This window comes from Petaurus breviceps, unplaced genomic scaffold (assembly GCF_028583685.1).
Source record: "Petaurus breviceps papuanus isolate PSGF00001 unplaced genomic scaffold, PetGlider_PUasm1.0 654, whole genome shotgun sequence".
Taxonomy (NCBI): domain Eukaryota; kingdom Metazoa; phylum Chordata; class Mammalia; order Diprotodontia; family Petauridae; genus Petaurus; species Petaurus breviceps.
This window is the reverse complement of record NW_027186438.1, coordinates 245505-258495: the sequence shown is the minus strand read 5'-3', so window position 1 is coordinate 258495 and position 12991 is coordinate 245505. Positions and strand designations below refer to the sequence as shown.

General features: G+C 46.5%; 1 long non-coding RNA gene across 1 annotated transcript; it reads left to right on the top strand.

Annotated features, from left to right (window-relative positions):
• The first annotated feature begins 6 nt into the window (after nucleotides 1–6).
• LOC138173850 (uncharacterized) lies at nucleotides 7–9615 on the top strand. The gene is made up of 2 exons (XR_011171549.1): nucleotides 7–3101; nucleotides 3499–9615. It is a non-coding gene; the product is annotated as an uncharacterized lncRNA (long non-coding RNA).
• The last annotated feature ends 3376 nt before the right edge of the window (nucleotides 9616–12991 follow it).

The following is a 12991-nucleotide window of genomic DNA, read 5'->3' as shown; positions in this document are numbered from 1 at the left end:
TTTTCCTTTGAGAAGAACTCTAGACTTGTTTCTCCCGTCCTTGGGAGGAGGCGAGTCACGCTGCGTGCCCCCATTGGCAGCTTCTCTCCTCCATCCCCTTCCCACCATCGTGGGGGTGGGACCCGTCTTCTCTTGAGCCTTGTGTTTTGTTTTGATTTCTGCAGACCCCGTGTTTGTTGTGATCTGCTTCATTCACATGTATTGCGAGCCTCCAGCTGGCTTCCAGGTCCTTCTGACACAGAGCCCCCTTCCTGTGGGGAGGTGGTATCGCTGAGTCAGAGGGCCTCTAATTCCTGCAGAATCCCAGTTTTTTCACCCAGATTTGCACAGCCAGTTGACAGTGTCTCTGCCCTGTCTCCCTTCCTGCCCTTGCTGCAGACTTCTTATGAAAAGGTCATGTTCAGTGCCTCCAACCGCTTACCACCTGCCATGTCCTCAACACCCCGCAGCCTGGTCTGTCCCAGTCATTCCATGAAAAAGTCAGCGGGGACCTGCCAGTGCCCACGTGGAGTGTCTTAGTTCATGGAGCAGAATGCCCAGGGAATAGCCTGCACATGCTGGTGGTGGCCTTGGGTGCCTCAGCCTCCTGCATGTCAGACTCACACAGGACATTGGAGGGATGTCCCGCCTGGAGCAGAACCAGATCCCCTGGTCGTTGGAGCACCGTGCCCCTTCACCTCTGTAGAGTCTTGGATGCTGTGGACCCACCGCTCCTCTCTCCTCTTCAGACGCTCATTGGCTGTGCCCCAGCCTCTGCCTGTGCTCTTCCTAGCTTTGTCCTGAAGGGGGGAGCACCGGAAATGGGTTTGCTGAAGGGAGCTTGGTCTCAGAGGGGCACCCCTGGGAGCAGCCCCTTTGCTTCCTCTGGACTCATCACGGCTCATGGGCTGCCTGTCTGCAGATGACTCCCCAGGGCATGTATGCTGGGCTTCCCTCCCACATCATCAGCTGCCTCCGTTTTCTACACAGCCTTGAGCTTGCTCTCCTCCCCTCTCCCCATTTGAGTCAGCCAGCCTGCATGTCCACCACTTCCCCATCTCCTGCCCTGGCTCTTCCTGAGCTTCTGGCTCAGGCTGTGTCCTCTCCCTCCTCCCCCGGTGTCCCCAGCTCCAGTCAGGGTTCAGTCCAGTGACAGCTCCTGTAGATGCCCCTCCTGAGCCTCAGCCATTGTCACTGCGTTTCCACCCTCCGTTCCATTACTCTCTCCCTCTCCACATTCTACATATTGCATGAATTTTGTCGTTTAGTTGACTTTTAGCTGTGCCCAGCTCTTTGTCACCTCATTTGGGGTCTTCTTGGCAGAGATGCTGCAGTCATTTGCCTTTTCCTTCCCAGCAGCTAGTAAGTGTCTGAGGTGAGATTTGAACTCGGGATGATGAGTCTTCCTAACTCCAGGCCTAGCGCTCTGTTTGCCTGCATGCATACAGTTTTCCCTTGGGGAGTCTGAGCTTTTGGAGGGCAAGGACCTTCGTGAGCCACGTGCCCAGCCCAGTTTGTGGCACCATCACGCTTAATCACCACTCCCTGTGATTGCCAGTGACTCCTCTGCTCCAAGTTCTCCTGCCTACAGCCTGAGACTTGGCAGCTCTAGTGGGACCTGAGTATCCGCACTCTCTGCTTCTCATTATAGATGAGATGAGGGTCTGTGGTTGGGAAGCCCCTGAGGCTCCTTCCTGGTGGTCAGGAATTCCTGCTCGCCCACAGTCAACTTACAGCGTCCTCTGCCAGGCTGGCCCCCCCTCCCTCTTTTACTCTACGATCTCCAAGTCAACAAGTATTTATTGAGTGCTTGCAGTGTTAAGGGACCATGTTAAGCTTGCTGGGAATACTAATACAAGAAAAAAATAAACAGTCCCTGGCCTCAGGGGGTTTGCATTCTAGTGGAGGGAGATAAACCATAAAAGGGGAGCTGAAGAGGAAGGGTGGGAAGTCCTGGTGTGGAGGTGAGGTGAAGTTGGGGGTGAGTCGTGAAGACCAAGGTCATTTCCCCTTCTGAGATGCCTTTTCCCCATTGAAGCCACCTTAATTCGGTTTCCTTTAGGAGTGTGGAGAGGCGTTCCTTGAGTTCTTACTCTTCTCCCACAAGAAGGACAGACTGAACTTGGAACAATACGAGAGTGTCTCTGTGGTGGCAGAAATACGGAGAGTCCCCTTCTGGGGTCGGCCCCACATTACACCCAGGGGCTTCAGCCTGCTCTTGGGGCGTGTAGGTCAGGATGCCACACTTTCATGGAGCCCTATTCTTTTTTCTGAGCTTTGCCCTAACAAGAGCGAACAGCTGTGCACAAGCAGCTACCTCGGACGGATGCCCATCATTGGCAAGAACCTCGCTGTCCACATCAGATTTCAGTTTTTTGCGTGATACTGGTACTTGGTGCTTGTCGTTTCTAGCCCCTGATTCTTTACTCAAAGGAAGCCCAGTAACTTTGCGCACTGTTTCGGTCTGGCTTCTTTCACCCTTATTCCTGCTTCATGCTTTGCCCGAGGTGATTTGGCACTGTCCTCACCTGTCACCTCACCTTTAATTGAAGTTAATAAGTATAAAGTGTTGATTTCCCTTGGGAGGGTCTTACCCTGTTCTGTAGAATGGTCCGATGTCTTTGTGCTCAGAAGCAGGCATGTTGGCACTAGGCTATGATCATGTTCTTTGGATAAAAAGCATCTAGCCCTTAGTATGTGGCGAGCATTGTGCTAACCTTCAGGATGTAAACAGCTGTGAGGACGTCCCACTTGAGGGGGGAGGGTTTCACTTGTGTGTATGAGGGAAAGCGCCCGTGGTGCTGGGGGAATGGCAACAGAGCAGATGACCACTCCACTTTCACGTGATCTGCCCTGAGATCCTCTTGGATTGAGCCATTTTGACTGCTGTGCCAAGGACTTTGGTGCCAAGGACTTTCCTTTCCCGGTCTTCAGTCGTGGCGGCAGCACCTGTGGGAACCTTCCCCAGGCTGTGTCTCCGTGGGAGCTGCTTCTGAGGAGGATGACTTAGGACCTGGGGCTGGCAACAGGACCGTTGGTCTGGGAGGTGGTGCCACTCCCAGGGCTCCTATGCTCATCTGACTGTCAGCGGCGGCTGGTCGGCAGTTTTTGATGTTGGTGAGGTTAGAAATCCTTCACAATGATTTCTCCCTTCAATGATAAGTGGGACCAGGCTGGAAGTAGAAGTGGTTGGTAGGCTCCTGGTCTGCCTCCTTCAGGGTCAGGGGTGGTGATGGTCTGACTTAGCTGGCACTGTTGCTTCTTGTCTTTCCCCCAGGGGGCCCTGCTGCTTCACCTAGGTTGACCTGCCCACCCTTTGGGTGGCAGCTGGTGGGGATGTCTGGTCTTTTCTCCTCAGGAATTGCTTCCTTGAACAGCAGTTGTGGGGGCTTATGCCTTAAACCTTGCACTCCTTATCATTAGCATTGCACTGTGAGATGACTGCATATCTCAGGGAATGATGTTTCTTCTTGTCTTTGGACATCCTAACTCTGCCAATATATTTATTTGTCTTTTCAGAGAGAAGCCACGAATTCAGCTGCAGATTCCTTCTGGTTTCTTTGGATTATTCTTTGTTACCAGTCATTTCCTCCAGTAACATCACTGAACAATGATCTCACATTTAGAGGAACAAGGGATAGACCGAGGTTTAGAGCAGTCCAAACACAGTCTAAACTCATTCTCTATAACCACAAGTCTCCATCATGGGACTGATGCTCATTTTGTCTTATTCTTGGCCTCATGGGTGGCCTGCCTCCTCGTGCTGAGCTGGCCCATACTTGTTTGGGCTGGTTCTTGGCAAACAGATGGACGTTTGATCTGTTGTTCAGCCCATACTTTGAGCCTTGCCAGTGTGGTAGCCTTCAGGAGCCCAACTATTTCTTCTTGACTTAAAACTTCATTGACAGTATTTCAGTCACACTTGCCAGATGTTGAGGTTCAGAAGTTCATTTAGGTTAGGGGACTTGAACACATCCAGGGCAGTGAGGGCTTCTCTTTCTCTCTCTGGTTCAGCAAGAACCTCAAATCTTTTTGTACAGTTGACTCCTTTCCTTTCTGCTTGTGTGTTGTGGTGAGTGCAAAATGAAATGACTGAGGAAACAAAGGTTTGCTCTCTGGGACATATCAGTTTATTAAGCAATGCATGACAATTGCCCAACACATCAGGATCAGGCCCCTTCCTTAGCTTAGGGGTGAACCCAGAGTACAGGGGCAGACAGACTTATACATGAAAAACAACCAAATAATAGATTAATTCAATTTATTTAATTGTAAGAATTGAAACAATACGTTAGGTAATCTGATTTCTTACTGGATGAAAGATTAGGAACTTTCCAAGTTGGGAGGGGGAGAGCAAACAGGTGCAATTCCTTGAATTCAGAGAAAGAAGTGTCCCACTGCCCCCAAGTATTCCCCCCCCACCCCACTCCCAATCAAAGGAACATGGAAACAATAACTGATCAATATAGGGCCAGTTTCCAGATCAAACGGGTTGCTTGAGATAAGCAGTTGTGAGAAAACTCCTTGCATCAATCTTCAGACCTGATTAGGTTTCTGGTCAGTGTAATTTAGGTCATTAGTTAATCGTCTGTAAGCAACTGGTAGAGGTGGTCCAGTTTCCTGGCCACAATGCAATTAGATTTTCTCCCAATTCCCACAACTGAACAACATTTTCCCACAAGATAAAAGTTGGATTAAACCCATAATTAAATAGCTAATTCCAGAATTGAGTCACAAGATGGAGTCAATGTGGTTCACTTAATTCCTACTTAACTGCTTGCTGTCCAAATCCCCTTACTTTCCTTAGTGTGGCACTTCCAACAAGAGCCCTCCCCTTCACGTCATATCCCTCTTTCTCCCTTTGAAACCCTGCTTCTATTTCCTTTAGAAACACTTCTTCATTCTCCCTTAGAACCTGAAGTGGGGAGAGGAGGTGTGTTTTGAGGTCTTTTGCTTTCAGAAGGGAGAGCAGCCTCCATTTGACATGGATAGTGGTCACCAACCAATGGCAGAACTACAGAAATTGCATGCTTAAGTGAATCACTGCACCATTTCTCCTAAGTTCCATAATGGCTGAGATGATCAGTCTTATCTGAACAACCCATTAGTGTTTCTATTTCAGCCCCCAGCACCTAGATAAAACACCACTTGTTACTGCTCAGTAACTTGACAACCTCACTCAAATTCCTTACTTTAGTCTCAACAAGCCCACAACCATGGTCATGTACCCTTTAGTCTTGCATCAACAACTTCTGGTCTGTTTCCATTTTCCACCAGCAGCTCTTGGTTTCAACTCCATAGAACATCATGTCAAAGGGTATGCACAAAGTCTACCATATTAAAAGACCTTCAGGCACATAAAGGGACCTGAAATGAAATAGATCACAGATTACAAAGTTTTTATCGTCTGAGAAAAGCTTGCAGGGGATAAAGGATCCTGCAAGGGAGCAGAGAGGGAGAGAGAGTTCTCATCTGCTCAAAGGGGAGCAGAAAAGGGGTGAGATTATATTGTTCCTAGAGGTTTTTGGGTGGGGTTAAGGGAGAAGACATCTGTAGTCACAATAAGCCAGGCAGCAGGATGTTTAGAAAGTTGAGCAAGATCTTGAGTCTGTAACTTCTCAAAGTTGCCCTTGAGCTGGTCAAGGCTTGTTCTATGATTTCAGGCAGCTACAGGCATCTCCACATTCAGAGTTCACTCACAAAAGATCATTGGTATGTCAAGTACTTCTGAGCCTCAGAAACCCCCTTAAATGGTTGATTTTTGTGTAACTCCATTGTCTTGATCCCTCGTGAAGAAGGGAAGTTCTGACATATAGTATAGTCATTATAGAGCCCATGTTAACAACCCTCAAGCATGTGAAGACTCCCACCCACCTCAGCACCCCTTGGAAGAATGGGCAGATGAGAATTTGTTCCAACGGCCATGAAGGAGGCCGAAGCAGGCACTGTGGAATGCTTAGAACTTGGTTAGACATCAAAGATGTCAAGGTCATTGACTGCATCTCAAGTCATTGCCAGTGTCTTGACCTTTGTCTTTCCACTGGACTCCAATGACTCTGGAAGTGAGCAACTCTTAAATCCAATTTATGCTCCAGTCAAAAGACATCACCCATGCCATTTTACTGTTTTTTATCTGCATCAAAGTACTGTGGCCACAAACGTGACAGCGGCAGATGCAGATATTCTGGGAACTGTAGTTGCAACCCTACACAGAGGTGGCTCAGGCCATAGGTCATCTCACTGTACATCTCAACTGTGGGATTTGACAGGCCCCCCCCCCCCACTGGTGTCTGAGCAGCCTTTTTTAAGGACTACACTGCTTACCTCCTGGTGTGAGGGAAGGGGCTAGAAAAGGTGCCCTAAGAACTATCCGTTTCACCCAACTCTGTCCTGCTTACCATAGCAGACATGGCTTCCACCCTATGGTTGAAACAGAAGAAAATGTACAAAAACTTTTGTGAAGATGATTTCACTCACCATTGGCACATGGAATGTATGCATGCTTATGGGCAAGATGAAATCCAGTACATCTCAAACATGAACAGCCCTTGTTTCTAGAGAATGACACAAGGCAGACAAAAGAGGGCCAGCTTACTGAAGTCAGCGCTGGATACACATTTTCCTGGAGTGACTGAAGTGATGGGGAGCTCTGTGAAGCTGGCATAAGTTCTGCAATCAGAATTAATTTCATCATTAAGCTTCTGTGTCTCCCAAAAGGAGTGAGTGACAGGTTCATGACAATGTAATTGTCACTTGCAGGAAAACTGTATGGCACCATGCTCCCACAATGACAAACCCTGGTGAGATCAAAGAAGTTCAGAGAAGGCACAGACTATGGGACATTGGTAGGGAGTCCTTGGGATGAATGGAGTTGGGAACAGTAGCAGCAGCAGCAATGGTCACTTACTACTGAAGACTTGTACATCTCATGACTTCATTACCAACACTGTATTCAATTTGCCTAAAAGCAATAAAACTTCATGGATTCACCATCACAGAAAACATTGGCATTTAATAGACTATGCCATTGTAAAAAAGAAGAGACTGTGAGAATGATGAAGTGTGTGTGTGGTACAGAGTGCTGGGCCAATCATAGACTTATCCTCTCCAAGGTAAGCATTTGCATCTAACAAAAGCAGTGGCTCCAAGGTAAGATGAAGACTTAATGTCAACACATTAGAGTGCTTCTCTGATGGGGCACAATTCTTTGCCAACTTGGAAGGAAAACTGAGCCAGCACAAGTTGGCAACAGTGGAGCAGAATAGGAATGGACAACTTTCAGAGATTTGGTGTATAGCACAGCATTTGCTCATCTGGGGCAAAATACAAACATCGAGACAGATTTGATGAAAATGATAGGGAATTTCAGAAGCTACTCAATGAGTATTCCACAGGGCTTACCAGCAGGATAGTTCATCCATCTCTAAGAAGGTAACATTTAATTACATTAAAATTAAAGTGCAGGCAAAATTTAGAGAGATGTAGGATTCTTGGGTCAGTAAGAAGGCAGAGAAAATTCTATTTTATGCTGATAGTAACAATCCAAAGTGCTTTTATGATGAGCTGAAGGCTATTTATGGGCCAAAGACCTATGGTGACCCTCAACTACTCAGTTCTGAAGGAACCACATTGATTAGTGATAAGACAGGATCCTAGAGAGATGGGCTGAACGACTTCCATAGTGTTCTCAACAGACCATCATCAATCAATGCTGAGGACATTGACCTTTTACCTCAGGTTGAAGTCAATACCTCCCTAACTGAAGCTTCAACTGAATAAGAGGTTTTGAATGCCATTAGGCTTCTTTTGTGGGGGCAAGGCACCTGGTGCTGTTTCAATTCCAGCTGAGATTTACAAGACAGGTGCCCACTGCTCATACAAAAGCTGACTGAAATTTTCCAGGTTCTATGCAAGAGGAGGTTATCTCCCAGGAGTTCAAGGACGCTTCCATTACCCATCTCTATAAAGAAAAGGGAAATAGTTTGTCCTGTGACAATCACAGGGAGAGGGCAGCCTCTTAGTCATTACTGACAAGATTCTTGTCAGAGTCCTCTTTAATAGACTGATTCTTCACCTGATTGATGGTCATCTACCCAAGAGCCAGTGTGGCTTCAGAAAGTGCCAAGGAACAGTCAATATGGTGTTTGCTGCTTGACAATACCAGAAGAAATGCCAAGGAGCAGAACAGAGGTCTATACACAATATTTGTAATAATTTTTAAGGCCTTTGATAGTCAGTGATGAGGGCTTGTGGAAAATCATGGCAAAATGTGGTTGTCCAGAGAAGATCATCACTATTGTCCATCAGTCTCATGGTGGCATGCTTCTCAAGGTTCTGGATAATGGATGAAACTCCTGAGATTTCCCAGTAAACAATGGGGTGAATCAGGACTGTGTGCTTGCTCCCATGATTTTTATTTATTTTACTTTTTTTTGTTTTTATTTTTTTGGAGGGGGAAAGGTAGGGCAATTGGGGTTGTGACTTGCTTTGTGTCAAGTGTCTGAGGCCAAATTTGAACTCAGGTCCTCCTGATTCCAAGGCCAGTGCTCTATTCACTGTGCCACCTAGCCACCCCTCTCCCATGCTTTTTAGCAAGATGTTTTCAGCAAGACTTTAAGGTTAGTCAGATGCCTTCAATGATGAGGAAAGTGGCATCAAGATCAACTACTGGACTGCAAGTAAATTATTTAATTTGAAAAGGCTACAAACCAAGACTAAAGTGGAGGGAGAATTTGTATGTAATTTTTTGTTCATAGATGATTGTGCACTCAATGCAGCCTCTGAAGCTGAGATGCACCAAAGTATAGATCAGTTCTCTGCTGCTTGTGCTAATTCTGGCCTAACAATTGTCACCAAGAAAACAGGTTTTCCACCAGCCAGTACCACACTATCCATACATAGAACCATCACATGGAGAGATTCTGAATCTCACCCTGGCAGTATACTTTCCAGGGATGTATGAATCGCCACAACCAACTCATTATTTGAGAAGTTCTGAAGGAAAGTGTGGAAGGAAGAATAAACTGCCTACCAAATGGAAAGCCCGTCAAGCTGCTGGGCTGACCTCATTGTTGGTGAAGCCTGGACAGGAAACTGAATCTCTCCCATTTGAACTGTCCTAGGAAGATTCTGAAGATCACCTGGCAAGATAAGACACTGAGCTGAACTGCCAAGCATGCAAACTACTCCAAAGCATGCAACTTCGATGGGCTGACCACATTGTTCGAATGGCAAATGTATGTTTGCCTAAAAGACTGTTTCACTGAGAACTCACACAAGGCAAGTGCTCACATGGAGGTCAGAAGAAGCGATACAAGGACACTGTGAAGAACTTTGGAATTCATTGAGAAATATGGGAGACAGCAACAAAAGCCCAGCATGGTGTGCCCACATCCAAGCTGGTGCTGTGCTCTATGAACAACGCAGAATTTCAGTATCTCAAAGGAAATGTGAGATGCACAAATACAGACATCTCCATCCCAAATGTTCATGTGGACTATTTGTGCCCAGCCTGTGCTAGGGTCTTCTGAGCTCATATTGGTCTCATCAGCCACAGCTGAACACATTGTACTTTGGCTCCAACATGGTAATGTCAATTTGTTTCTCTTCAAGAATAAAGGATTACTGATCAACTAACTATGAGGGTCAAAAGAGATAATATGGGAAGTACTTTGAAAACTTAAGGTGCCATATAAGTGGGGTGTATTATTACGAGCTAGTGTCACTCCCTCCCCCCCCCCTTTTTTTTTTAAAAAAAGCTTATATTGTGTATCCTTCTCAATTATCCTGAATTCTGTTTCTTTCAACCTAGAAATAGCATTTGGGCCAATATATTAGCTCTTGGAGATTTTCTCCTTCCCAATTTTCCTCAATTTCTACCAAATTTCTGCTCCCCTACATTTGACTTTGGTCCATCAGGAATCCAAATACTTCCAAGTCACCCACAAACTGGCCTTTTTATTTGACTCAACCTCGCTTCTCCCGTTCCCTTCCTTCATAGAAACCTGAAATAAACTTTCTAGGTAAAAATGGACATTCTGATTTTCACTCATCCATTTGTATCAGGATGCACCAGATCTCTTCCAGAGATGGGAAATAAAGGTCTTTTATTGAGGTCGGACACACCATGACAGAGACAAGGAGGAGTCTCAAGGATATATAAAGCATCCCCTTAAGGTGTGCAGTCATGGGAGCTAGGGAGAAGGAGAGGGATTGGTGACAGGATACGCAACACAGTCCTTCAGGTAAGAAGGTGAATAGATGCATGTGACCGCACAAGTGGGAGCGAATGGGCAAGACCAAGTCACTCATGTCTGAGCTAGAAGTAAGACTTTCTGGGAGCCCTGAAAGAAGCCGTCTGTAACCTTGAATCTACACACTTCTGAGAAATCCAATTCTTTTTAAAGTTATACAGTTTACACACGACCTCAGATTTCTTCATCATAAAACCAAATCATCCCATTTTCCTTACAAAGGAAATGTCTGTGTGCATTGTGTTAGGCTGTGATGGGCATAGAGTGCATATAGACAGTAAGTATTTGATATGTTTAAGCAGTTAAGGCAGAGCTATGTACAAGTTTGAAGTTATTTCACTGCAGAAGTCCTATGTTCAGGTGCATATGTCAAGCTAATGTAGAGCAGTTGTGACAAAGGGGGCTTGTGACTTTGTTATTCTCCTTCAGTAAATGTCTTTTACTCGTGTCTTTGTCTCCAGGATGACTAGTAAGAAGAACGTCAGTGGGGCCTCATGAGCAATGGCTTTGACTGGGTGATGACCCACAGAATGCTATTAACTTGTGGTAGTTTTTTGTAACCCAGCCCAGGAGAAGGTGCATGAAGTAGATACTGCATTGAGACTAGAGTTAGGGGGAAGGAAGACACTTTTCTTGACCCTTTACTTTTAAGAAAAAGATGTTTGATATATTTTCCCTTTCTATCACTTTCATTTGCAGGTACATATTTACCCCTCCCCCACCCAGAACTCCCTTACTGGTAAACCATTTAAAAAGAAAAGGTCATCAGTTCAATAAAACCACCCAAGTCATCAATCTCCACTGCCACTATGACCATCATCAAAAAACACAGAGTGAGCAGCTATTTACTAAGCACTGGGGATAAAACACACACACACACACACACACACACACACACACACACACACCCCCCCCCATGGTGCCTTGCCCTCAAGAACCTCACAGTCTAATGAGGAAGACAGCATGTAAACAATTACATCCAAATCAGGTGTAAATTGGAGATGAAGTGGGGAGGAAGGTGCTGGCAGGGGGTGGGGTACTAAGGAAGACCTCTGTCCTGGGATGGAATTTGAAATGAGGCTTGAAGCAGTTCAGGGGAACAAGGAAGTGGGGGTGGGGAGGGAGAATATTTTAGGCAGGGGCTAAAGGCATACAGCTGGGAGATGTAGGGTCAAGTGTGAGAAACAGCAAAGGCTCCTGCATCCCTGGGTTAGAGCAGGTAGAGAGATGTGAAATGTAAGAAGACAGGAAGGTGGGGGGCTGTGAAGAGCTTGAAAAGCCAAAGTCTAAAGAAATTCTATCCTTACTGAGGTTTTAAAACTATTTATGTAAATATTGTTTTTAAAAAAATAAACCAAAGCAACATGTATAATTTGACCTTCAAGTATACTTAGCATTTAGTACATTCCTTGTCATGAGCCAATAGAAAAGTCAGTCTTTTATACAGAGACCAGAAATTCATTTTGCTGACTGTGAGGGAGCTAAAAACAAAGAATGAAGTTCCATCCCTCGGCCAATGAGCTGGTCCAATCCTCCCATTTCCTGCCTCATGCAAGTGTGAGTATTTTCATGGTATTCTGTTTAAAAATCGGTGGCACAGTGCAGAGAACGTTAGGCCTCAGCCAGGAAGACTTGAGTTTCAATCCCACCTCAAAAATTTGCTAGTATTGCTTGTTACTCCAGCAAGTCACAGGCCTCTGCCTCAGTTTCCGAATCTGTAAACTGTGGATAATCCCAGCACCCAACTCCGGCATTCTTAGGAGGGTCAGATGAGACATTTTAAAGGGTGCTATGAGAAATATTCTTAACATTCTTATTTGAACTATTTCTTCCCTAGTTCTGCTCTCCTTCTTAAATGGTTATTTCCCCCCATAGCCTCCACCATAAAATACAAGTCCTCTCAGTGTGTAAAACTCTTAGGACGCCTCTGGAGCCATGAAGACGGACCTGCTCATGTGGAGGGAGCCTGCCATCTAGTGGCCATGTTTGGATTCTGGAGACTGCCTGCTCCCCAGCTCCCAGCCTCGGAGTTCTTTGGAGTCCTCCACCTTTCAGTGGGGTCCAGAGCAGCAGAAGCCGCATTGCCCTTACGTGATGACTTCGAGAAGCCTCTGCTGAATCCACCCAGGCTTCCCGGAGTCTATGGACCCACCGTGGTGGCAGGAGACTGCTAATGGGGTCCAGAGGCAGGAAGCGCCCAGACATTGCCCCCAGGCATTCACCCATGCACAGACAGGTGCTGGCTGCCTACAGGGCTCTGATGGCCACAGAGCTCTGGCCACAGGCCCTGTCTCTGTAAGGCCTCAATTACCCATACTGTCCTGGGTTGGGGAAAACAGCCTCAGGAAGCTGGGGTCAGTCTCTGTTAAAATGGAATGGCATTTGTGGGACAGGGTTGGGCTGGGCCCTCCAGGGAGCCAGCAGTTGACATGAGCAGGAAGCATTCAATGTCCTAGGACACATATCCCTTGCCCCACTTGCTAAGTGGGACCCACAGTGGGATCAGATTGCCTTCAGTAATAGGGGGGAGGTCTGGTTCACAGATGGCATTGCCTCCAGTTCCAGGGAGAACGTCTGCTGGGTAGCTTAGGCCTTTCACTCTTCAACGGTCACCTTTTGGAGAACTGCCCACCAGAGGCCACAGCACCCTGGGGCAGAGCTGAAGGCCCCACTTAACCATGAAGGACTTTCTGAAGTACGGGGGAGGTGGTTAGGGTGAGGTTGGGGGTGGGGGGTAAAGGTAGGGGTGGGGGTGGGGG